Genomic DNA, 25,308 nt, shown 5'->3' with positions numbered 1-25,308 from the left:
GGAGGACTTTTGGGGTCTCAGGGGGTTTTGGGGGTCCCAGGAGGAATTTCAGGGGTCCTAAAGGGAAATTTGGAGGTCCCAGGGGGAGTTTTGGGGTCCCAAAGAGAATTTTGGGCGTCCCAGGGAGGGCTTTGGAGTCCTGGGGAGAAGTTTGGAGGTTTCAAGGGGTTTTTGGGAGGAATTTTGGGGGTCCTGGGGGGGGGTTGGGGTCCTGAAGGGAATTTTTGGGTTCCCGAGGCTGTTTATGGCGGTCCCGGGGCTGTTTTTGGGGGATCCCGCCGGGTATTTTTGGGGGTGCCGGGAGTGTTCTTGGGGTCCCCCCTCACCAGTCCACGGCCGGCTCCACTCCCCGGTTCCCGGTCAGCGCCAGCGCCTTCGCCCTGCGGGACCGGGGGGCTCCCGGTTATTTTTGGGGGGTCCCAGAGGGTTCTGAGGGGTCCCGGGGGGTTTTTTGGGGGTCTCGGTGGCGTTTTGGGGGTCCCGGGGGCTCCGGGGCCTGTCCGTGTGTCCCGCCCCCCCCCAATCCCATTCCCGGTGCCGGGTCCCCTCCGGCTGCTCCCGCCCGCCCTCCCCCGCTGTCCCCCCGGTGCCGCCGCCCTCAGCGCGCCGGGCCCCGAATCCCACCTCCAGCAGCGCCTCCAGAGCCGCCCGAGCCCGGTCCCACCGCCCGCCGCCATCACGGCGGCGCCGGGCTCCCGACACGTGGGGGACGGCGGCCGGCGAGGGACAGAAAGGCACAAAGCGTTCCGGTACGGACGGCGGCCGGAACGGGACAGAAAGCCTCCCTCGCCGCTGCCATCCTAATCCGGCGCCGCCGCGGAGCCGCCTCCAGCCCTCCCCTCACTCACAGACATCGCCCCGCTCGCCGCTCGCTGCCGCCCCTCGCCCCGTCTCGGTGATTTTGCCGGGCGCTGGCTGGGGGGCTGCAGTACCGCCCTGTGCCCACAAGGCGGCAGCACTTTTCAAGCGAGTCCGCGCCAAGCCACTCCCAAGAGGGCGGCCGGGTTGCAGTACCGCCCTTTGTCCACAGGGCGGCAGCACTTTCCAAGCGAGTCTGCACCAAGCCACTCCCAAGAGGGCGGCCGTGGGCGGCGGGGTTGCAGTACCGCCCTGTGCCCACAAGGCGGCAGCACTTTTCAAGGGAGTCCGCGCCAAGCCACTTCCAAGAGTGCGGCTGCGGGTAGAGCGGCTGCACTACTGCCTTGTGTCCACAAGGCGGCAGCACTTTTCAAGCGAGTCCGCGCCAAGCCACTCCCAAGAGGGCGGTCGGGCTGCAGTACCGGCCTTTGTCCACAAGGCGGCAGCACTTTTCAAGGGAGTCCGCGCCAAGGCACTCCCAAGAGTGCGGCTGCGGGCAGAGCGGCTGCACTACTGCCCTTTGTCCACAAGGCGGCAGCACTTTTCAAGGGAGTCCGCGCCAAGCCACTTCCAAGAGGGCGGCCGGGCTGAAGTACCGCCCTGTGTCCACAAGGCGGCAGCACTTTTCAAGCGAGTCCGCGCCAAGCCACTCCCAAGAGGGCGGTCGGGCCGCAGTACCGCCCTGTGTCCACAAGGCGGCAGCACTTTTCAAGCGAGTCCGCGCCAAGGCACTCCCAAGAGTGCGGCTGCGGGCAGAGCGGCTGCACTACTGCCTTGTGTCCACAAGGCGGCAGCACTTTTCAAGCGAGTCCGCGCCAAGCCACTCCCAAGAGGGCGGCCGGGTTGCAGTACCGCCCTTTGTCCACAGGGCGGCAGCACTTTCCAAGCGAGTCTGCACCAAGCCACTCCCAAGAGGGCGGCCGTGGGCGGCGGGGTTGCAGTACCGCCCTGTGCCCACAAGGCGGCAGCACTTTTCAAGGGAGTCCGCGCCAAGCCACTTCCAAGAGTGCGGCTGCGGGTAGAGCGGCTGCACTACTGCCTTGTGTCCACAAGGCGGCAGCACTTTTCAAGCGAGTCCGCGCCAAGCCACTCCCAAGAGGGCGGTCGGGCTGCAGTACCGGCCTTTGTCCACAAGGCGGCAGCACTTTTCAAGCGAGTCCACGCAAAGCCACTCCCAAGAGGGCGGCTGCGAGAGGCGGGGCCGCAGTACCGCCCTTTGTCCACAAGGCGGCAGCACTTTTCAAGGGAGTCCGCGCCAAGCCACTTCCAAGAGGGCAGCCGGGCTGAAGTACCGCCCTGTGCCCACAAGTCGGCAGCACTTTTCAAGCGAGTCCGCGCCAAGCCACTCCCAAGAGGGCGGCGGGGTTGCAGTACTGCCCTTTTTCCACAAGGCGGCAGCACTTTTCAAGCGAGTCCGCGCCAAGCCACTTCCAAGAGTGCGGCCACGGGCAGAGCGGCTGCACTACTGCCTTGTGTCCACAAGGCGGCAGCACTTTTCAAGCGAGTCCGCGCCAAGCCACTCCTAAGAGGGAAGCTGCGGGCGGCGGGGCCGCAGTACCGCCCTGTGTCCACAAGGCGGCAGCACTTTTCAAGCAAGTCCACGCCAAGGCACTCCCAAGAGTGCGGCTGCGGGCAGAGCGGCTGCACTACTGCCTTGTGTCCACAAGTCGGCAGCACTTTTCAAGCGAGTCCGCGCCAAGGCACTCCCAAGAGGGCGGTCGGGCTGCAGTACCGGCCTTTGTCCACAAGGCGGCAGCACTTTTCAAGCGAGTCCACGCCAAGGCACTCCCAAGAGGGCGGCTGCGAGAGGCGGGGCCGCAGTACCGCCCTTTTTCCACAAGGCGGCAGCACTTTTCAAGCGAGTCTGCGCCAAGGCACTCCCAAGAGGGCGGCGGGGTTGCAGTACCGCCCTGTGTCCACAAGGCGGCAGCACTTTTCAAGCGAGTCCGCGCCAAGGCACTCCCAAGAGGGCGGCCGGGTTGCAGTACCGCTCTCTGCCCACACGGCGGCAGTACCGCGCCGTCCCCGCCGGCACGGCCTCGGCAGCGAACGCCCCAAAGCGTCCGCGCGGGAAAGAACGGAACAAAAAGCCTGCCTGAGACCCGATAGGAACTGAAAGAAAAAAGCTTTACTCTTAAGCTGCAGTTCAACACGCTTTATTTTTATGTTTTTCATATTTATATTCACATTCGGATTTGTAATGGATATTGATGGAAAATTATATTTTCATAATTTCTTACATTTATTCCTATTATATTTTATTTCAGATTTTTATACGTATCCTAATGGATATCTTAATAGAGGTCAGGGGAGGGTGTGTGGCTGGGGGCGGGGCCAGGGGAGGGGGTAAGGACAGGGGTGGGGGTTAGAGGGTGGGGTCAGCATTGGGGGAGGGGGGTCAGCATTGGGGGCGTGGTTAGGGGTGGGGTCAGGGTGTGGGGGAGGGGGTGGAGGGTGGGTCAGGGAAGGGGTTAGGGTAGAGGGAGGATTCAGGGTGGGGGTGTGGCTACCAGACAGACCCCTCCCCTACCCCCCCTATACATATATATATAAATATAAAAATATTGTCAGGCGCAGCAGTGGAAAATTTGATGCTACCAAGGAGTAAAAATTTTTATTTTTACTTTGATGCTCCCAGGGAGTAGAAATTTTTATTTTTAAAGTTGTTTTTCTTTTTTTTTACTTCCTCGGAGCACGGTATTTTCTACTCCTGCTTTTTTATTCTAAGTACAGAAAGGGGAAAAAAGAGAGAAAGAGGAGGAGAGAGTGAGAAGAAGAAGAAGAGGAGAGAGTGATAAGAAGAGGAGAGACAAGAAGAAAAGGAGAGAGGAGGAAGACGAGAGAGCGAGAAAAGGAAAAAGAGAGAGGAGGAAGATGAGAGAGTGAGAAGAAAAAGAGGAGAGAGGAGGAAGAGGAGTGAGAAGAAAGGGAGAGAGATGAAGAAGAGTGTGAGAAGGAGAGAAGAGAGCAAGAAGAAGAGGAAAGCGTGAGAGGAAGAAGAGAGTGTGAGAAGGAAAGGAGAGAGTGACAAGAGGAAGAGAGAGGAGGAAGAGGAGTAAGTGAGAGGAAGAAGAGGAGAGAGAGAGGAGGAAGATGAGAGAGAGGAGAGAGTGAGAAGAAGAGGAGAGAGGAGGAAAAGGAGAGAGTGAGAAGAAAAGGAAAGAGTGAGATGAAGAGGAGAGAGTGAGAGGAAGAGAAGAGAGTGAGAGGAAGAAGAGAGAGGAAGAAGAGGAGAGAGAGGAGGAAGAGGAGAGAGAGGAGGAAGAGGAGAGAGGAGGAAGAGCAGCGAGTGAGAAGAATAGGAGAGAGGAGGAAGAGCAGCGAGTGTGAAGAAGAGGAGAGAAGAGGAAAAGAGCGAGAAGGAAAGGAGAGAGTGAGATGAAGAAGAGTGTGAGAAGAAGAGAACAGTGAGAAGAAGAGGTGAGAGTGAGAAGGAGAGAGGAGAAAGAGGAGAGAGGAGAAAGAGGAGAGAGTGAAAAGAAAAGGAGAGAGAGATGAAGCGAGTGTGAGAAGAAGAGAGGAGAGAGTGACAAGAGGAAGAGAGGAGGAAGAGGAGTAAGTGAGAGGAAGAAAAGGAGAGAGAGAGGAGGAAGATGAGAGAGAGAAGAAGAGGAGAGTGAGAAGGAGAGAGGAGGAAGAGGAGAGAGTGAGGAGAAAAGGAGAGAGATGAAGACGAGAGTGTGAGAAGAGGAGAGAGTGAGAAGACAGGAGAGTGAGAAGACGAGGAGAGAGGAAGAAGAAGTGAGAGGAGGAAGAGGAGAAAGTGAGGAGAGGAGGAAGAGAGTGAGAAGAAAAGGAGAAAGATGAAGAAGAGAGTGGGAGAAGAAGAGGTGAGAATGAGAACAAGAAGAGGAGAGAGGAGGAAGAAGAAGAGAGGAGGAAGAGGAGAAAGTGAGAAAAGGAGAGAGGAGGAAGAGGAGCGAGTGAGAAGAAACAGAGAGAATGAGATGAAAAGGAGAGTGTGAGAAGAAGAGAGAGATGAAGAAGAGGAGAGTGAGATGAGAGTGTGAGAAGAAGAGGAGAGAGTCAGAGGAAGAAGAAAGAGGAGGAAGAGGAGAAAGTGAGAAGAAGAGGAGAGAGGAGGAAGAGGAGAGAGTGAGACGAAAAGGAGAGAGTGAGAAGAAAGAGAGTGTGAGAAGTGGAGAGAGTGAGGAAGAAGAGAGGAAGAAGAAGAGAGGAAGAAGAAGAGAGGAAGAAGAAGAGAGGAAGAAGAGGAGAAAGTGAGAAGAAGAGGAGAAAGGAGGAAGAGGACAGAGTGAGAAGAAAAGGAGAGAGTGAGATGAAGAAGAGGAGAAGGTGAGAAGAATAAGAGGAGAGAGTGAGAGGAATAAGAGGAGAGAGGAGGAAGAGGAGAGAGTGAGGAGAAAAGGAGAGAGAGAGATGAAGAAGAGAGTGTGAGGAGAGAGTGTGAGGAGAGGAGAGAGTGTGAAGAAGAGGAGTGAGAAGAAGAAGAGGAGAGAGGAAGAAGAAGAAGAGGAGAGAGGAAGAAGAAGAAGAGGAGAGAGTGAGAAGAAGAGGAGAGAGTGAGAAGAAGAAGAGGAGAGAGGAAGAAGAAGAGGAGAGAGGAGGAAGAAGAGGAGAGAGGAGGAAGAGGAGCGAGTGAGAAGGAGAGAGTGAGATGAAGAAAAGGAGAGTGTGAGAAGAAGAGGAGAGAGTGAGATGAAGAAGAGGAGAGTGAGAGGAGAGAGTAAGAAGAAGAGGAGAGAGTCAGAGGAAGAAGAAAGAGGAGGAAGAGGAGAAAGTGAGAAGGAGAGAGAGAGATGAAGACAGTGTGAGAAGAAGAGGAGAGAGCGAGAAGAAGGAGAGAGGAGGAAGAGGAGAGATGAGAGGAAGAGGAGAGAGGAGGAAGAGGAGTGAGAAGAAGAGGAGAGAGCGAGGAGAAGAAGAGGAGAGTGTGAGAAGAAGAGGAGAGAGAGTGAGAAGAAGAAGAAGAGGAGAGAGTGAGAAGAAGAGAGCGAGAAGAAAGAGTGAGAAAAAGAAAAGGAAGAGAAAAGAGTATGAAGAAAACAGAGCAAGAAAAATAAAAGAGATAAAAAGAGAAACCAAAAAATTCAGATTAGAAAGAGAAAGGCAAAAGAAAGGAGGGGTAAAGAGAAAAAGAGTGAAAGACAAAGAGAAAAGGAAGCACTTGAAATGAAAGAGAAAAGCAAATAGAGAGACAAGAAAAAGAAGAAATAGAGCTGAAAACCTACAGGAAAACAAATGGAGAGACTGAACACAAGGTAGGGTTCAAGAGAGAAAGAAATAGAGAGTTAGAAACACAAAAAATTAAAGTTGGACAGAAAAGTAAAAAGGGTTAGAGACAAAGAAAATGATAGCAAGTGTTAGAAAGACAAAGGCTGACAAAGAGAAAAAAAAGAAGAAAACATAGTGAAACCTAGATTGAAAGAGACAAAGAGACATGGGGAAATACATGTAGAGGAAGGGAAGAAAATAGACAGGGTGAGAAGGAAATAGGGTTAGAGAAACATAGAGATGTGTTAGAAATGGAAACAAAGGAAAACACAGCCAGAGACAAAGAGTTACACATGGAAGGATAAAGTGAGGAATAGACTAAAGAGGAAAGTAAGAGGCAAAGGGAGAAAAAGGGTGAAAATGATACGACTCAACCACACCAAAGAAAGACAGGAGATGGATGGTGGGCGGGGCAGAGGGTAAGAGGTATCATTATTAGGGCTGATTAATCTTTATTCCTTTAATTTAAACTTCAGCAATACACAGGGAAACAATGTATACAAACGCAAGTACAGAGACAAATACAACAAAGAATACATCATACCTAGGCACACAAGTACAAGTCCAATTTACATACAGCAAAATACATCAAAAGACAGGAACACCTGCAAAGACAGAACAATATAATGTATTACAAGGAAAATACATATTGACACAATATAACCGTGTCTCCATTTCAGAAAAGTCCACAACGCTTTTATTGTTATGACGCACCCGGAACAAAAACGGCGCAAAACGCTCCGCCGACGTGCACGCCCCCTTCGCGTTACGCACAAACTCACATTCACGGCAACTCGCTCCAGAGACTCCCAAAAAATCCTCCTGCCTGATGAAAACCCCCCCTGAAAGGCAAAGGCCATACACACAAGGTTGGAACTGCTCCACACACACACACACACACACAGCTGCAGACACAAGCACACACAAACTCTCACAGACAGACACAGACAGTCACACTCTCACACATTCTTCTGCTGACACGCTGGCTGCCACCCTTACGTGAAACGCTGCACTGAAGAATATGCTTAAACGCTTCTTCTGACCGCAGGACCTCCATGTCAAATGGTAGATTCCAGGAAATTCTGTAGGGACCCGGGGACCTACGAGACAAGGGGAGGCGGTCAGTGACTGACTATCTGAGAGCTAGGAGCTATACCAACTCTGGGCCCATCAGTGTTGTACCCCAAACCCCGTAGAGAACAGATGAACGGCAAAGCTTTATAACTGCTCTACCTGAGCGTGACTACGTGCCCGGGCAAGGCAGCTCCGATCACAATTGCCACAACAGAGGTGCATACAACATAAGCCATCGTAGGTACATACAGTATAAGCACAAACAACATAAGGCAACGTAGGTACATACAGTATAAGCACAAACAATATAAGACAACATAGGTACATACAGTATAAGCACAAACAACATAAGCCAACATAGGTAGGCGCAACATACGCACATACAATAGAAGCCGACACAGGTAGGTGCAACATAAGTGCATACAATGTAAGCCGACAGAGATACAAGATAAGTGAGGACTTGATATAATTCTCCAGAAGACTAATTTTTGAGCCCTATATCCTTTGAGAAGGCAGATGCTACGGAACTACTGTGGTCAGGTGATGAAGGGCTAATAAGATCCGTACGGAAGTCCAAGAGAAGGGCTACCAAAACTGAGAATGAAGATGGATGAGAACATCTCATGTACATCGTCCGGTCCCAAAAAGTAAATATGTAAAGATGCCAGAATAACTGATATCCAGGAAGGTACGTGAGCAAAATATGGCCGATACGGCACAAAATGATGTTGCTAAAGCATGGAGATGTAACAAAGGCCTAAGACACAGACAACGTGACACGGACACAGACAACGTGACACAGACACACATGGAAACTGCCTGGCAATTTCACCTTATGGACCCAAGATTCCTGGCCCAAGATGAGCCATGGGCTGATGATGCCAAAGAAAAGAAAGCCCTAGGGCAGTAGCACTTGATGATGACATGCAACGCCTTTCAAGATGTTAGTGCCAAAGCACTTAAGAGAAAGCCTAAGAAGCTCAGTAGGCCTAGAGAAGGAAGAAATGACTACAGGGTGACTGTAGCTATAGCTCCAGACATGAAGGCGGGCTCCTATGGTGAAAAGATCCACGACAACGTCAAGAGTCAAAGAAGGCCGCCAATGCGAACGTCACGAGAACGCGGAGAGGGATCGGAACTGCCCTGCCCAGCGAAGACTCTGGGGGGGCTGAGGAGAAACCCTCTCCCTTTGCTCCCGAGGAGCCCATCCCACTATGGGCCTCTTCTCCAAGCTAACATCAAATAGCCTCCTGTGATAGTGAAGGTTTTTCCCCCATCTCCCACCTACTGGCCCCAGCACTTAGCTTTTGCAAGACAACCGGATGGAATCCCATGTCAGTTGGATGTGAACGGCGAGATGTTCTGTACATCCGCTTCGGTGCTGCCGTTTCCAAACTTCAGCTACGCTCCTCCTCAGGGTACCTAAGACAAAACAGAAAATGCAACTAGTGCCCACGAAAAGAGGAATCCCTGAAACTCCGACACACCGCTGCCCCAGCTCACCTGAAGTCTCAATTTGACTCCACAGGCTGCCTGGAGGATACCTGAAAAACAAAAAGGTACACACTTAGCATGCTGCTGCATAAGAGTCACCTGTGAGTCACCGTGCCAAAATGCCAACTCACCCGCTCGCCTCTGTTCCTTCACACAGCTAGGGCAGCGACAGCACCTGCAAAAAAACAAAGCAAAAAAACCCACACCGAGATTCTGTGAAAACAACATCCCCCTGCCCTGAAAAGCACACCCACCCAGACCTTACGCTTGCACCCACCTGGCCTTGGACATCCGGACCAGAGATATCTTGCAAGACGACTGCCTAAAATAAAACAAAGTAACTAAGAGTGGATGCTTAGAATTGCACCAGAAATGGAGACCTGAGCCAGAACAACTCCTTCTGTCCACTGCTCACCTGGCACACAGGGCCTTGACTGCTGCAAACTGCCGGGACCTCCTAAAATTAAAGGCAAAGAACACTGCTGTAACATGGTCACCATTCAGGCTGCCGCTGCAAATGCAAACAATGACTGACCTGATCATGGGAAAATCCTCACGCAAGAATGGGGCCCTCTGCCACTGACCTGAACTGTCTGCATCTGAAAGGAAGTTAGGACTAGTGTCAAATGGCTGCAGGACAACTTAGCATCACCAAACATGTTATGTCAATCTCCCCATACAATCTAGAGCCCAACTACACCCTGCAAATGACAAATTTCAAGTCCCCAGGACTTGTGCTATTACAGGCTATGCAGCAGGGCAGAGCAGCTGTGGGACAAATACGTGCAGACACCCGTGACACAGGACAGGCAGAGAGAGCTTTTGAGGAGAAGAAAGGACCGAGAGACCCAAAGAACACAGAGTGCACCAGAGACAAGTGACAGGACACACACCAGAACTGCTCTGCCCTGTGCACCTCAGCACTGTGATCAAAACAGACACTTTCCCTTTAGCTGGCCTAAGGGGACACTTCTTGCACATCCCTGCCCCCAAACCTGATCCTAAAGGCCCTCCCAGCACCCCGCTTTCACCCCCACTGTGGGCCTGAGCCCTCCACTAATCTCTCAGCCATCTGGGCATGAGAATCCACGTCGCGTGCCAATGGAGGCTGCCTCGCCTGCGGGGAATGTCCAATGGTCACCGGGCTGTGGTCCCGTGCTCAGCTACAATCGAGAACACCAAACATCACTGCATGATCTTAGCTGCACAATGGACAAAACCCAGCAATCCTGCTACTCACCGTTCTCCTGAGAACGCTCGGGCCGCACACTTTGGCCAGGCTCAGAGGCTGCCACCGTCATCGCAGGGTCTGCCTGGGTTAAGAAGAGACAAAGAGACTCGGCATTGCTGAAACACGAGTGGACCTTGGCTCCCCCTCCCTACCTCGGCGACTCACCACAACTCCTCAGCCATTGCCAAAGGCAACTCTGATGCAATCTTGAAATACAAAATTTCAAGGCTTCATCTCAGAGTCCTGCAACACCTTCCAGAGGGCTCACAAGCACGGAAATCCAGGCCATCAGCTGTTGGTGACAGGGGCTTGGCATACTCTGAGTGGATTCCCTAAAGCACACAAACAACAATGGATGCTTACAATTGCACCAAATCTTGAAACCTGAGCAACAACAGCTGCTTCTGTCCACTGCTCACCTGGCACACTCGGCCTTGACTGCTGCTATCTGCCTGGACCTCCTAAAAATAAAGGCAAAGAACACTGCTGTAACACAGTCACCCTTTAGGCTTCCCCTGCAAATGCAAACAATGACTGACCTGATCATGGCAACACCCTCACCCCAGGACTGGGGCTCTCTGCCACTGACCGGAACTGTCTGCATCTGAAAGGAAGTTAGGACTAGTGTCAAACAGCTGCAGGACAACTTAACAGCACCAAACATGTTATGTCAATCTCCCCATACAATCTAGAGCCCAACTACACCCTGCAAATGACAAATTTCAAGTCCCCAGGACTTGTGCTATTACAGGCTATGCAGCAGGGCAGAGCAGCGGTGGGAAAAATACGTGCAGACACCCATGACACAGGACAGGGAGAGAGAGCTTTTGAGGAGAAGAAAGAGCTGAGAGACCGAAAGAACACAGAGTGCACCAGAGACAAGTGACAGGACACACACCAGAACTGCTCTGCCCTGAGCACCTCAGCACTGTGATCAAAACAGACACTTTCCCTTTAGCTGGCCTAAGGGGACACTTCTTGCACATCCCCATCTCCAAAACTGACTCAAAAACCCCTCCTGGGGAGTCCCAACCTGGCACCTCTCTTCCATCCCCTCTGTGCGTTGTAGCCCTGCACTTATCTTGCACATATCTGGGGATGCAAATCCCCATCAGGTGCAGATCGAGGCCTCGTGCCTGTCTGGGAAGTTCCAGTTGTCACCAGGCTGTTATCTCTTGCTCTGCCAAGAGAAAGAAAACCAAACGTCAGTGCACTACCTTAACAGCACGTGGGCCAGAACCTGACAATTCTGCTACTCACCGTCTCCCAAGAAGTCTTGGGCCACACACCTCAGGCGCGCTTGGATTCTGACACCGTCATCTCAAGGCACACCTAGGTTAAGGGCAGACAAGGTGACATGGCATTGCTGCAACTTGAGGGTACCCTCACTCCTCTTCTCTGCCTCACCACAACTCCTTGCCCATTCCTGTGGGTTACCAGGAGGGGACCTTGAAATGCAAAATTGGAAGGATCTGTCACAGGGTCCTGTATTGCTTCCCACAAGATCACATCTGCATGAAAACTGGTCCATCAGCCAGTTGGAGACAGAGGTATGAGTACACTGAGTGGATTCCCTAAAGCACACAAACAACAATGGATGCTTACAATTGCACCAAATCTTGAAACCTGAGCAACAACAGCTGCTTCTGTCCACTGCTCACCTGGCACACTCGGCCTTGACTGCTGCTATCTGCCTGGACCTCCTAAAAATAAAGGCAAAGAACACTGCTGTAACACGGTCACCATTTAGGCAGCCCCTGCAAATGCAAACCATGACTGACCTGATCATGGCAACACCCTCACCCAGGACTGGGGCTCTCTGCCACATATTTGAATTGTCAGCACCTGAAAGGAAGTTAGGACTAGTGTCAAATGGCTGCAGGACAACTTAGCATCACCAAACATGTTATGTCAATCTCCCCATACAATCTAGAGCCCAACTACACCCTGCAAATGACAAATTTCAAGTCCCCAGGACTTGTGCTATTACAGGCTATGCAGCAGGGCAGAGCAGTTGTGGGACAAATACGTGCAGACACCCGTGACACAGGACAGGGAGAGAGAGCTTTTGAGGAGAAGAAAGAGCTGAGAGACCCAAAGAACACAGAGTGCACCAGAGACAAGTGACAGGACACACACCAGAACTGCTCTGCCCTGAGCACCTCAGCACTGTGATCAAAACAGACACTTTCCCTTTAGCTGGCCTAAGGGGACACTTCTTGCACATCCCTGCCCCCAAACCTGATCCTAAAGGCCCTCCCAGCACCCCGCTTTCACCCCCTCTGCGGGCCTTAGCCCTCCACTTATCTCTCTGGCATCTGGGGATGAGAATCCACGTCGCGTGGCAATGGAGGCTGCCTCGCCTGCGGGGAATGTCCTATGGTCACTGGGCTGTGGTCCTGTGCTCAGCTACAATCGAGAACACCAAACATCACTGCACGATCTCAGCCGCACAGCAGCCACAACTCAGCAATTCTGCTGCTCACCATTATTCTCTTGAGAACGCCGGGCTCCTCGGGCCGCACGCTTCGCCCACGCCCTCCTGGCAGGGTCTGCCTGGCTGAAGAGCAGGCGAGGTGAGGCGGCGTTCCCAAAACTCGAGTGGACCCTGGTCCCCCTCACTAGTAGTTCCCCCACTTACAGCAACTCCTTGGCCGCTCCTGAGGCTCCCTGGTGCCACCTCCAAGTGACAAAGATCAAGGCTTCGTCGCAGAGCCGTGTGCCGCTCCCCGAATTCCCAGGAGAGCGAAGGAGCGGCTCTGCGGCCGCTTGCAGGGGGGACTCGCTGGTACACGAGTGGACTGCCTAACGCACACAAACATGAATGGATACTGAGACTTGCAGCAGAGACACTACAGCTGCAGGCACACAAATTCATAAATAATTAAACTAACAAAACCCCAAAATTCTACCAAAATATTAATTTTATTTACCCAGTATCCAAATTGCCAAATAGATTAACAGAGACACCCTGTCCTATCCCCTCAATAACGCCTCTAAAATCTATGCCAAACAAATCCTTAAAACTAAGAAAACCCTGCCTGTATTGAAATAAAAACAAAAAAAATTCTTGTAAACGTTATAAATTCATTAACCTAACACATCAGAACCATAAAAATATTAAACCTTTATGAACACCAGTACGCACGACCCTCGTTTCAACGTATAAAAGTAAAGCTATCCCTACTACTAACCTAACACAAATATCAAAAAAATATAGCAATAAGCAATAAAAAAAAATAAACCTCACTAAAAATGAAAAATAAATTTTTTACTTTAAGCCAAAAAAAAATCATACATTCTAAACAGAAACTTCCTCAAAATTGAGGCACATGCCCAGGGGACCCTGCTCCTGAGCAGGGACCTGACAGCAAAAAATTCATACAACGAAGGATATATCCCAGACCATAGTTGCCACCATCTCCAGCAGGTGCTGCCCTGACAGTCCCCAGGGAGCCCTACAAACGGACATCAGGAACCTGGACTGGTGAATTTTCTTTTCCATGGAAAATGGCCAAAGGAAGTGCCCAGGGGCCCCTAGCACTGGGCTATGACCTCAAAGCAAAAAATCCTTATATTGAAGGATGGACCCCAGACCGAAGTTGTCCCCTCCCCAAAGTTGTGCCGCCCTGATAGACCCAAGGGAGCCCTACAAACTGACAGCAGGAACCTGGACTGCTGAGTTTTCTTTCCCAGGGAAAATGGCCAAAGGACGTGCCCAGGTGCCCCTGGCCCTGGGCTAGGGCCTGACTGCAAAGAATCATTAAATCAAAGGCTGGACCCCAGACAAAATTGTCCCCATCTCATACTTGTGCTGCCCAGATAGACCCAAGGGAGCCCTACAAACTGACATCAGCAACCTGGACTGGTGAGTTTTCTTTTCCAGGGAAAATTGCCAAAGGATGTGCCCAGGGGCCCCTGGCACTGGGCTGGAACCTGAATGCAAAAAAATCCTTATATCGAAGGATGGATCGCAGACCAAAGTTTTCCCCTCCACAAACCTCTGCTGCCCTGATAAAGCCAAGGGAGCCCTACAAACTGACATCAGCAACCTGGACTGGTGAATTTTCTTTTCCATGGAAAAGGGCCAAAGGATGTGCCCAGGGGCCCCTGGCCCTGGGCTGGGGCCGGATTGCAAAGAATCCCTATATCGAAGGATGGATCGCAGACCAAAGTTGTCCCCATCTCAAATTTTGCTGCCCTGATAGACCCAAGGGAGCCCTACAAACTGACATCAGGAACCTGGACTGGTGAGTTTTCTTTCCCAGGGAAAATGGCCAAAGGATGTGCCCAGGGTCCCCTGGTCCTGGGCTGGGGCCTGAATGCAAAAAATCCTTATATCAAAGGATGGTCCCCAAACTGAACTTGTCCCCTCCACACACCTCTGCAGCCCTGATAAAGCCAAGGGAGCCTGACAAACTGACATCAGGAACCTGGTCTGGTGGGTTTTCTTTTCCAGGAAAAATGGCCAAAGGATGTGCCCAGGGGCCCCTGGCCCTGGGCTGGGACCTGACTTCAAAGAATCCCTCTATCGAAGGACGGATCGCAGACCAAAGTTGACCCCACCTCCAACTTGTGCTACCCTGATAGACACAAGGGAGCCCTACAAACTGACATCAGGAACCTGGACTGGTGAGTTTTCTTTCCCAGGGAAAATGGCCAAAGGATGTGCCCAGGGGCCCCTGGCACTCGGCTGGGACCGGACTGCACAAAATCCTTATATCGAAGGATGGACCCCCGACCAAAATTGTCCCCTCCTCAAAACTCTGCTGCTCTGATAGACCCAAGGGAGCCCTACAAACTGACATCAGCAACCTGGACTGGTGAGTTTTCTTTCCCAGGGAAAATGGCCAAAGGATGTGCCCAGGGGCCCCTGGCACTGGGCTGGGACCTGACTGTAATGAATCCCTATATCGAAGGATGGATCGCAGACCAAAGTTGTCCCCACCTCAAACTTGCGCTGCCCTGATTGACCCAAGGGAGCCCTACAAACTGACATGAGGAACCTGGAGTGGTGAGTTTTCTTTCCCAAAGAAAATGGCCAAAGGATGTGCCCAGGGGCCCCTGGCACTGGGCTGGGACCTGACTGCACAAAATCCTTATATCGAAGGCTGGACTCCAGACCGAAGTTCTCCCCACCTCAAACTTGTGCTGCCCTGATAGACCCAAGGGAGCCCTACAAACTGACATCAGCAACCTGGACTGGTGAGTTTTCTTTCCCAGGGAAAACGGCCAAAGGATGTGCCCAGGGGCCCCTGGCACTGGGCTGGGACCTGACTGTAAAGAATCCCTATATCGAAGGATGGATCGCAGACCAAACTTGTCCCCACCTCCAACTTGTGCTGACCTGATAGACCCAAGGGAGCCCTACAAACTGACATCAGCAACCTGGACTGGTGAGTTTTCTTTTCCAGGGAAAATGGCCAAAGGTTGTGCCCAGGGGCCACTGGCTCCGGGCTGGGACCTGACTTCACAAAATCCTTATATCGAAGGATGGACCCCAGACCAAAATTGTCCCCTCCTCAAAACTCTGCTGCCCTGACAGACCCAAGGGAGCCCTACAAACTGACATCAGCAACCTGGACTGGTGAGTTTTCTTCCCCAGGAGAAATGGCCAAAGGATGTGCCCAGGGGCCCGTGGTCCTGGGCTGGGGCCTGAATGCAAAAAATACTTATATCAAAGGATGGTCCCCAAACTGAAGTTGTCCCCTCCACAAACCTCTGCTGCCCTGATAAAGCCAAGGGAGCCCTACAAACTGACATCAGCAACCTGGACTGGTGAGTTTTCTTTCCCAGGGAAAATGGCCAAAGGATGTGCCCAGGGGCCCCAGGCCTTGGGCTGGGACCTGACGGCACAAAATCCTTATATCGAAGGCTGGACTCCAGACCGAAGTTGTCCCCTCCTCAAATTTGTGCTGCCCTGATAGACCCAAGGGAGACCTACAAACTGACATCAGCAACCTGGACTGGTGAGTTTTCTTTCCCAAAGAAAATGGTCAAAGGATGTGCCCAGGGGCCCCTGGCACTGGGCAGGGGCCTGACTTCAAAAAATCATTTTATCGAAGGATGGATCGCAGACCGAAGTTGTCCCCTCCTCAAACTTCTGCTGCCCTGATTGACCCAAGGGAGCCCTACAAACTGACATCAGGTACCTGGACTAGTGAGTTTTCTTTCCCAGGAAAAATGGCCAAAGGATGTGCCCAGGGGCCCCTGGCCCCTGGTTGGGACTTGATGGCACAAAATCCTTATATCGAAGGATGGACCCCAGACCGAAGTTTTCCCCTCCTCAAAACTCTGCTGCCCTGATAGACCCAAGGGAGCCCTACAAACTGACATCAGCAACCTGGACTGGTGAATTTTCCTTTCCAGGAAAAATGGCCAAAGGATGTGCCCAGGGGCCACTGGCCTTGGACTGGGACCTGACTGCACAAAATCCTTATATCGAAGGATGGACCCCAGACCAAAATTGTCCCCTCCTCAAAACTCTGCTGCCCTGATATACCCAAGGGAGCCCGACAAACTGACATCAGGTACCTGGACTGGTGAGTTTTCTTTCCCAGGGAAAATTGCCAAAGGTTGTACCCAGGGGCCCCAAGCACAGCACTGGGACCTGACTGCAAAGAATCCTTATATCGAAGGATGGATCGCAGACCAAAGTTGTCCCCACCTCAAGTTTTGCTGCCCTGATAGACCCAAGGGAGCCCTACAAACTGACATCAGGAACCTGGACTGGTGAGTTTTCTTTCCCAGGGAAAATGGCCAAAGGAAGTGCCCAGGGGCCCCTAGCACTGGGCTATGACCTCAAAGCAAAAAATCCTTATATTGAAGGATGGACCCCAGACCGAAGTTGTCCCCTCCCCAAAGTTGTGCCGCCCTGATAGACCCAAGGGAGCCCTACAAACTGACATCAGGAACCTGGACTGCTGAGTTTTCTTTCCCAGGGAAAATGGCCAAAGGATGTGCCCAGGGGCCCCTGGCACTGGGCTGGGACCTGAATGCAAAAAATCCCTATATCAAAGGATGGATCGCAGACCAAAGTTGTCCCCTAATTAAACATGTGCTGACCTGATAGACCCAAGGGAGCCCTACAAACTGACATCAGCAACCTGGACTGGTGAGTTTTCTTTCCCAGGGAAAATGGCCAAAGGATGTGCCCAGGGGCCCCTGGCACTCGGCTGGGACCTGACTGTAAAGAATCCCTATATCGAAGGACGGATCGCAGACCAAAGTTGTCCCCACCTCAAACTTGTGCTGCCCTGATAGACCCAAGGGAGCCCTACAAACTGACATCAGGAACCTGGACTGGTGAGTTTTCTTTCCCAGGGAAAATGGCCAAAGGATGTGCCCAGGGGCCCCTGGCACTGGGCTGGGACCTGACTGCACAAAATCCTTATATCGAAGGATGGACCCCCGACCGAAATTGTCCCCCCTCAAAACTCTGCTGCTCTGACAGACCCAAGGGAGCCCTACAAACTGACATCAGCAACCTGGACTGGTGAATTTTCTTTCCCAGGGAAAATGGCCAAAGGATGTGCCCAGGGGCCCCTGGTCCTGGGATGGGACCTGAATGCAAAAAATCCTTATATCAAAGGATGGTCCCCAAACTGAAGTAGTCCCCTCCACAAACCTCTGCTGCCCTGATAGACCCAAGGGAGCCCTACAAACTGACATCAGGAACTTGGACTGGTGAGTTTTCTTTCCCAGGGAAAATGGCCAAAGGATGTGCCCAGGGGCCCCTGGCCCTGGGCTGGGACCTGACTTCACAAAATCCTTATATCGAAGGATGGACCCCAGACCAAAATTGTCCCCTCCACAAAACTCTGCTGCCCTGATAGACACAAGGGAGCCCTACAAACTGACATCAGGAACTTGGACTGGTGAGTTTTCTTTTCCAGGGAAAATGGCCAAAGGATGTGCCCAGGGGCCCCAAGCACAGCACTGGGACCTGACTGCACAAAATCCTTATATCGAAGGCTGGACTCCAGACCGAAGTTCTCCCCACCTCAAACTTGTGGTGCCCTGATAGACCCAAGGGAGCCCTACAAACTGACATCAGGAACCTGGACTGCTGAGTTTTCTTTCCCAGGGAAAATGGCCAAAGGATGTGCCCAGGGGCCCCTGGCACTGGGCTGGGACCTGACTGTAAAGAATCCCTATATCGAAGGATGGATCGCAGACCAAACTTGTCCCCACCTCCAACTTGTGCTGACCTGATAGACCCAAGGGAGCCCTACAAACTGACATCAGCAACCTGGACTGGTGAGTTTTCTTTCCCAGGGAAAATGGCCAAAGGATGTCCCCAGGGGCCCCTGGTCCTGGGATGGGACCTGAATGCAAAAAATCCTTATATCAAAGGATGGTCCCCAAACTGAAGTTGTCCCCTCCACAAACCTCTGCTGCCCAGATAAAGCCAAGGGAGCCCTACAAACTGACATCAGCAACCTGGACTGGTGAGTTTTCTTTTCCAGGGAAAATGGCCAAAGGATGTGCCCAGGGGCCACTGGCTCTGGGCTGGGACCTGACTTCACAAAATCCTTATATCGAAGGATGGACCCCAGACCAAAATTGTCCCCTCCTCAAAACTCTGCTGCCCTGATAGACCCAAGGGAGCCCTACAAACTGACATCAGGTACCTGGAGTGGTGAATTTTCTTCCTCAGGAGAAATGGCCAAAGGATGTGCCCAGGGGCCCGTGGTCCTGGGCTGGGACCTGAATGCAAAAAATACTTATATCAAAGGATGGTCCCCAAACTGAAGTTGTCCCCTCCACAAACCTCTGCTGCCCTGATAAAGCCAAGGGAGCCCTACAAACTGACATCAGCAACCTGGACTGGTGAGTTTTCTTTCCCAGGGAAAATGGCCAAAGGATGTGCCCAGGGGCCCCAGGCCTTGGGCTGGGACCTGACTGCACAAAATCCTTATATCAAAGGCTGGACTCCAGACCAAAATTGTCCCCTCCTCAAATTTGTGCTGCCCTGATAGACCCAAGGGAGACCTACAAACTGACATCAGCAACCTGGACTGGTGAGTTTTCTTTCCCAAAGAAAATGGTCAAAGGATGTGCCCAGGGGCCCCTGGCACTGGGCAGGGGCCTGACTTCAAAAAATCATTTTATCGAAGGATGGATCCCAGACCGAAGTTGTCCCCTCCTCAAAACTCTGCTGCTCTGACAGACCCAAGGGAGCCCTACAAACTGACATCAGCAACCTGGACTGGTGAGTTTTCCTTTCCAGGAAAAATGGCCAAAGGATGTGCCCAGGGGCCACTGGCCTTGGACTGGGACCTGACTGCACAAAATCCTTATATTGAAGGATGGACCCCAGACCGAAGTTGTCCCCTCCCCAAAGTTGTGCTGCCCTGATAGACACAAGGGAGCCCTACAAACTGACATCAGGAACTTGGACTGGTGAGTTTTCTTTTCCAGGGAAAATGGCCAAAGGATGTGCCCAGGGGCCCCTGGTCCTGGGCTGGGACCTGACTGTAATGAATCCCTATATCGAAGGATGGATCGCAGACCAAAGTTGTCCCCACCTCAAACCTGCGCTGCCCTGATAGACCCAAGGGAGCCCTACAAACTGACATGAGGAACCTGGAGTGGTGAGTTTTCTTTCCCAAAGAAAATGGCCAAAGGATGTGCCCAGGGGCCCCTGGCACTGGGCTGGGACCTGACTGCACAAAATCCTTATATCGAAGGCTGGACTCCAGACCGAAGTTCTCCCCACCTCAAACTTGTGCTGCCCTGATAGACCCAAGGGAGCCCTACAAACTGACATCAGGAACCTGGACTGGTGAGTTTTCTTTTCCAGGGAAAATGGCCAAAGGATGTGCCCAGAGGCCCCTGGCCCTGGGCTGGGACCTGACTGCAAAGAATCATTATATCGAAGGATGGATCGCAGACCAAAGTTGTCCCCACCTCAAACTTGTGCTGCCCTGATAGACCCAAGGGAGCCCTACAAACTGACATCAGGAACCTGGACTGGTGAGTTTTCTTTTCCAGGGAAAATGGCCAAAGGATGTGCCCAGGGGCCCCTGGTCCTGGGATGGGACCTGAATGCAAAAAATCCTTATATCAAAGGATGGTCCCCAAACTGAAGTTGTCCCCTCCACAAACCTCTGCTGCCCAGATAAAGCCAAGGGAGCCCTACAAACTGACATCAGCAACCTGGACTGGTGAGTTTTCTTTTCCAGGGAAAATGGCCAAAGGATGTGCCCAGGGGCCCCTGGCTCTGGGCTGGGACCTGACTTCACAAAATCCTTATATCGAAGGATGGACCCCAGACCAAAATTGTCCCCTCCTCAAAACTCTGCTGCCCTGATAGATCCAAGGGAGCCCTACAAACTGACATCAGGTACCTGGACTGGTGAATTTTCTTTTCCAGGGAAAATGGCCAAAGGATGTGCCCAGGCTCCCCTGGTCCTGGGCTGGGACCTGACTTCAAAGAATCATTATATCGAAGGATGGATCGCAGACCGAAGTTGTCCCCACCTCAAACTTCTGCTGCCCTGATAGACCCAAGGGAGCCCTACAAACTGACATCAGGAACCTGGACTGGTGAGTTTTCTTTTCCAGGGAAAATGGCCAAAGGATGTGCCCAGAGGCCCCTGGCCCTGGGCTGGGACCTGACTGCAAAGAATCATTATATCGAAGGATGGATCGCAGACCAAAGTTGTCCCCACCTCAAACTTGTGCTGCCCTGATAGACCCAAGGGAGCCCTACAAACTGACATCAGGAACCTGGACTGCTGAGTTTTCTTTTCCAGGGAAAATGGCCAAAGGATGTGCCCAGGGGCCCCTGGCACTGGGCTGGGACCTGACTGTAAAGAATCCCTATATCGAAGGATGGATCGCAGACCAAACTTGTCCCCACCTCCAACTTGTGCTGACCTGATAGACCCAAGGGAGCCCTACAAACTGACATCAGCAACCTGGACTGGTGAGTTTTCTTTTCCAGGGAAAATGGCCAAAGGTTGTGCCCAGGGGCCACTGGCTCCGGGCTGGGACCTGACTTCACAAAATCCTTATATCGAAGGATGGACCCCAGACCAAAATTGTCCCCTCCTCAAAACTCTGCTGCCCTGACAGACCCAAGGGAGCCCTACAAACTGACATCAGGTACCTGGAGTGGTGAATTTTCTTCCCCAGGAGAATTGGCCAAAGGATGTTCCCAGGGGCCCGTGGTCCTGGGCTGGGACCTGAATGCAAAAAATACTTATATCAAAGGATGGTCCCCAAACTGAAGTTGTCCCCTCCACAAACCTCTGCTGCCCTGATAAAGCCAAGGGAGCCCTACAAACTGACATCAGCAACCTGGCCTGGTGAGTTTTCTTTCCCAGGGAAAATGGCCAAAGGATGTGCCCAGGGGCCCCAGGCCTTGGGCTGGGACCTGACTGCACAAAATCCTTATATCAAAGGCTGGACTCCAGACCGAAGTTGTCCCCTCCTCAAATTTGTGCTGCCCTGATAGACCCAAGGGAGACCTACAAACTGACATCAGCAACCTGGACTGGTGAGTTTTCTTTCCCAAAGAAAATGGTCAAAGGATGTGCCCAGGGGCCCCTGGCACTGGGCAGGGGCCTGACTTCAAAAAATCATTTTATCGAAGGATGGATCGCAGACCGAAGTTGTCCCCTCCTCAAACTTCTGCTGCCCTGATTGACCCAAGGGAGCCCTACAAACTGACATCAGCAACCTGGACTGGTGAGTTTTCTTTCCCAGGAAAAATGGCCAAAGGATGTGCCCAGGGGCCACTGGCCTTGGACTGGGACCTGACTGCACAAAATCCTTATATCGAAGGATGGACCCCAGACCAAAATTGTCCCCTCCTCAAAACTCTGCTGCCCTGATATACCCAAGGGAGCCCGACAAACTGACATCAGCAACCTGGACTGGTGAGTTTTCTTTCCCAGGGAAAATTGCCAAAGGTTGTACCCAGGGGCCCCAAGCACAGCACTGGGACCTGACTGCAAAGAATCCTTATATCGAAGGATGGATCGCAGACCAAAGTTGTCCCCACCTCAAGTTTTGCTGCCCTGATAGACCCAAGGGAGCCCTACAAACTGACATCAGGAACCTGGACTGCTGAGTTTTCTTTCCCAGGGAAAATGGCCAAAGGAAGTGCCCAGGGGCCCCTAGCACTGGGCTATGACCTCAAAGCAAAAAATCCTTATATTGAAGGATGGACCCCAGACCGAAGTTGTCCCCTCCCCAAAGTTGTGCCGCCCTGATAGACCCAAGGGAGCCCTACAAACTGACATCAGGAACCTGGACTGGTGAGTTTTCTTTCCCAGGGAAAATGGCCAAAGGATGTGCCCAGGGGCCCCTGGCACTGGGCTGGGACCTGACTGCACAAAATCCTTATATCGAAGGATGGACCCCCGACCGAAATTGTCCCCTCCTCAAAACTCTGCTGCTCTGACAGACCCAAGGGAGCCCTACAAACTGACATCAGCAACCTGGACTGGTGAGTTTTCTTTCCCAGGGAAAATGGCCAAAGGATGTGCCCAGGGGCCCCAGGCCTTGGGCTGGGACCTGACTGCACAAAATCCTTATATCAAAGGCTGGACTCCAGACCAAAATTGTCCCCTCCTCAAATTTGTGCTGCCCTGATAGACCCAAGGGAGACCTACAAACTGACATCAGCAACCTGGACTGGTGAGTTTTCTTTCCCAAAGAAAATGGTCAAAGGATGTGCCCAGGGGCCCCTGGCACTGGGCAGGGGCCTGACTTCAAAAAATCATTTTATCGAAGGATGGATCGCAGACCGAAGTTGTCCCCTCCTCAAAACTCTGCTGCTCTGACAGACCCAAGGGAGCCCTGCAAACTGACATCAGCAACCTGGACTGGTGAGTTTTCCTTTCCAGGAAAAATGGCCAAAGGATGTGCCCAGGGGCCACTGGCCTTGGACTCGGACCTGACTGCACAAAATCCTTATATCGAAGGATGGACCCCAGACCAAAATTGTCCCCTCCCCAAAGTTGTGCCGCCCTGATAGACCCAAGGGAGCCCTACAAACTGACATCAGGAACCTGGACTGGTGAGTTTTCTTTCCCAGGGAAAATTGCCAAAGGTTGTACCCAGGGGCCCCAAGCACAGCACTGGGACCTGACTGCAAAGAATCCTTATATCGAAGGATGAATCGCAGACCAAAGTTGTCCCCACCTCAAAACTCTGCTGCCCTGATAGACCCAAGGGAGCCCTACAAACTGACATCAGGAACCTGGACTGGTGAGTTTTCTTTTCCAGGGAAAATGGCCAAAGTATGTGCCCAGGGGCCCCTAGCACTGGGCTAGGACCTCAAAGCAAAAAATCCTTATATTGAAGGATGGACCCCAGACCGAAGTTGTCCCCTCCCCAAAGTTGTGCTGCCCTGATAGACACAAGGGAGCCCTACAAACTGACATCAGGAACTTGGACTGGTGAGTTTTCTTTTCCAGGGAAAATGGCCAAAGGATGTGCCCAGGGGCCCCTGGTCCTGGGCTGGGACCTGACTGTAATGAATCCCTATATCGAAGGATGGATCGCAGACCAAAGTTGTCCCCACCTCAAACCTGCGCTGCCCTGATAGACCCAAGGGAGCCCTACAAACTGACATGAGGAACCTGGAGTGGTGAGTTTTCTTTCCCAAAGAAAATGGCCAAAGGATGTGCCCAGGGGCCCCTGGCACTGGGCTGGGACCTGACTGCACAAAATCCTTATATCGAAGGCTGGACTCCAGACCGAAGTTCTCCCCACCTCAAACTTGTGCTGCCCTGATAGACCCAAGGGAGCCCTACAAACTGACATCAGCAACCTGGACTGGTGAGTTTTCTTTCCCAGGGAAAATGGCCAAAGGATGTCCCCAGGGGCCCCTGGTCCTGGGATGGGACCTGAATGCAAAAAATCCTTATATCAAAGGATGGTCCCCAAACTGAAGTTATCCTCTCCACAAACCTCTGCTGCCCAGATAAAGCCAAGGGAGCCCTACAAACTGACATCAGGTACCTGGACTGGTGAGTTTTCTTTTCCAGGGAAAATGGCCAAAGGATGTGCCTAGGGGCCCCTGGCACTGGGCTGGGAACTGACTGTAAAGAGTCCCTCTATCGAAGGATGGATCGCAGACCAAAGTTGTCCCCATCTCCAACTTGTGCTGCCCTGATAGACACAAGGGAGCCCTACAAACTGACATCAGGAACCTGGACTGGTGAGTTTTCTTTCCCAGGGAAAATTGCCAAAGGTTGTACCCAGGGGCCCCAAGCACAGCACTGGGACCTGAATGCAAAGAATCCTTATATCGAAGAATGGATCGCAGACCAAAGTTGTCCCCACCTCAAGTTGTGCTGCCCTGATAGACCCAAGGGAGCCCTACAAACTGACATCAGGAACCTGGACTGGTGAGTTTTCTTTTCCAGGGAAAATGGCCAAAGGATGTGCCCAGAGGCCCCTGGCCCTGGGCTGGGACCTGACTGCAAAGAATCATTATATCGAAGGATGGATCGCAGACCAAAGTTGTCCCCACCTCAAACTTGTGCTGCCCTGATAGACCCAAGGGAGCCCTACAAACTGACATCAGGAACCTGGACTGGTGAGTTTTCTTTTCCAGGGAAAATGGCCAAAGGATGTCCCCAGGGGCCCCTGGTCCTGGGATGGGACCTGAATGCAAAAAATCCTTATATCAAAGGATGGTCCCCAAACTGAAGTTGTCCCCTCCACAAACCTCTGCTGCCCAGATAAAGCCAAGGGAGCCCTACAAACTGACATCAGCAACCTGGACTGGTGAGTTTTCTTTTCCAGGGAAAATGGCCAAAGGATGTGCCCAGGGGCCCCTGGCTCTGGGCTGGGACCTGACTTCACAAAATCCTTATATCGAAGGATGGACCCCCGACCGAAATTGTCCCCTCCTCAAAACTCTGCTGCCCTGATAGATCCAAGGGAGCCCTACAAACTGACATCAGGTACCTGGACTGGTGAATTTTCTTTTCCAGGGAAAATGGCCAAAGGATGTGCCCAGGCTCCCCTGGTCCTGGGCTGGGACCTGACTTCAAAGAATCATTATATCGAAGGATGGATCGCAGACCGAAGTTGTCCCCACCTCAAACTTCTGCTGCCCTGATAGACCCAAGGGAGCCCTACAAACTGACATCAGGAACCTGGACTGGTGAGTTTTCTTTTCCAGGGAAAATGGCCAAAGGATGTGCCCAGAGGCCCCTGGCCCTGGGCTGGGACCTGACTGCAAAGAATCATTATATCGAAGGATGGATCGCAGACCAAAGTTGTCCCCACCTCAAACTTGTGCTGCCCTGATAGACCCAAGGGAGCCCTACAAACTGACATCAGGAACCTGGACTGGTGAGTTTTCTTTTCCAGGGAAAATGGCCAAAGGATGTCCCCAGGGGCCCCTGGTCCTGGGATGGGACCTGAATGCAAAAAAACCTTATATC

The 25,308-nt window shown here is 52.2% G+C and overlaps 1 long non-coding RNA gene across 1 annotated transcript; it reads right to left on the bottom strand.

Moving 5' to 3' along the window:
* Positions 1 to 7,961: 7,961 nt before the first annotated feature.
* On the bottom strand, positions 7,962 to 12,467 carry LOC146763331 (uncharacterized). The gene is made up of 2 exons (XR_014952007.1): positions 11,153 to 12,467; positions 7,962 to 11,072 (listed from the first exon to the last, which is right to left on the bottom strand). It is a non-coding gene; the product is annotated as an uncharacterized LOC146763331 (long non-coding RNA).
* Positions 12,468 to 25,308: the final 12,841 nt, after the last annotated feature.

Source organism: Lonchura striata, chromosome 1A, assembly GCF_050655825.1.
Source record: "Lonchura striata isolate lonStrDom1 chromosome 1A, ASM5065582v1, whole genome shotgun sequence".
NCBI classification, from domain to species: domain Eukaryota; kingdom Metazoa; phylum Chordata; class Aves; order Passeriformes; family Estrildidae; genus Lonchura; species Lonchura striata.
This window is presented reverse-complemented; position numbering and strand designations above follow the sequence as displayed.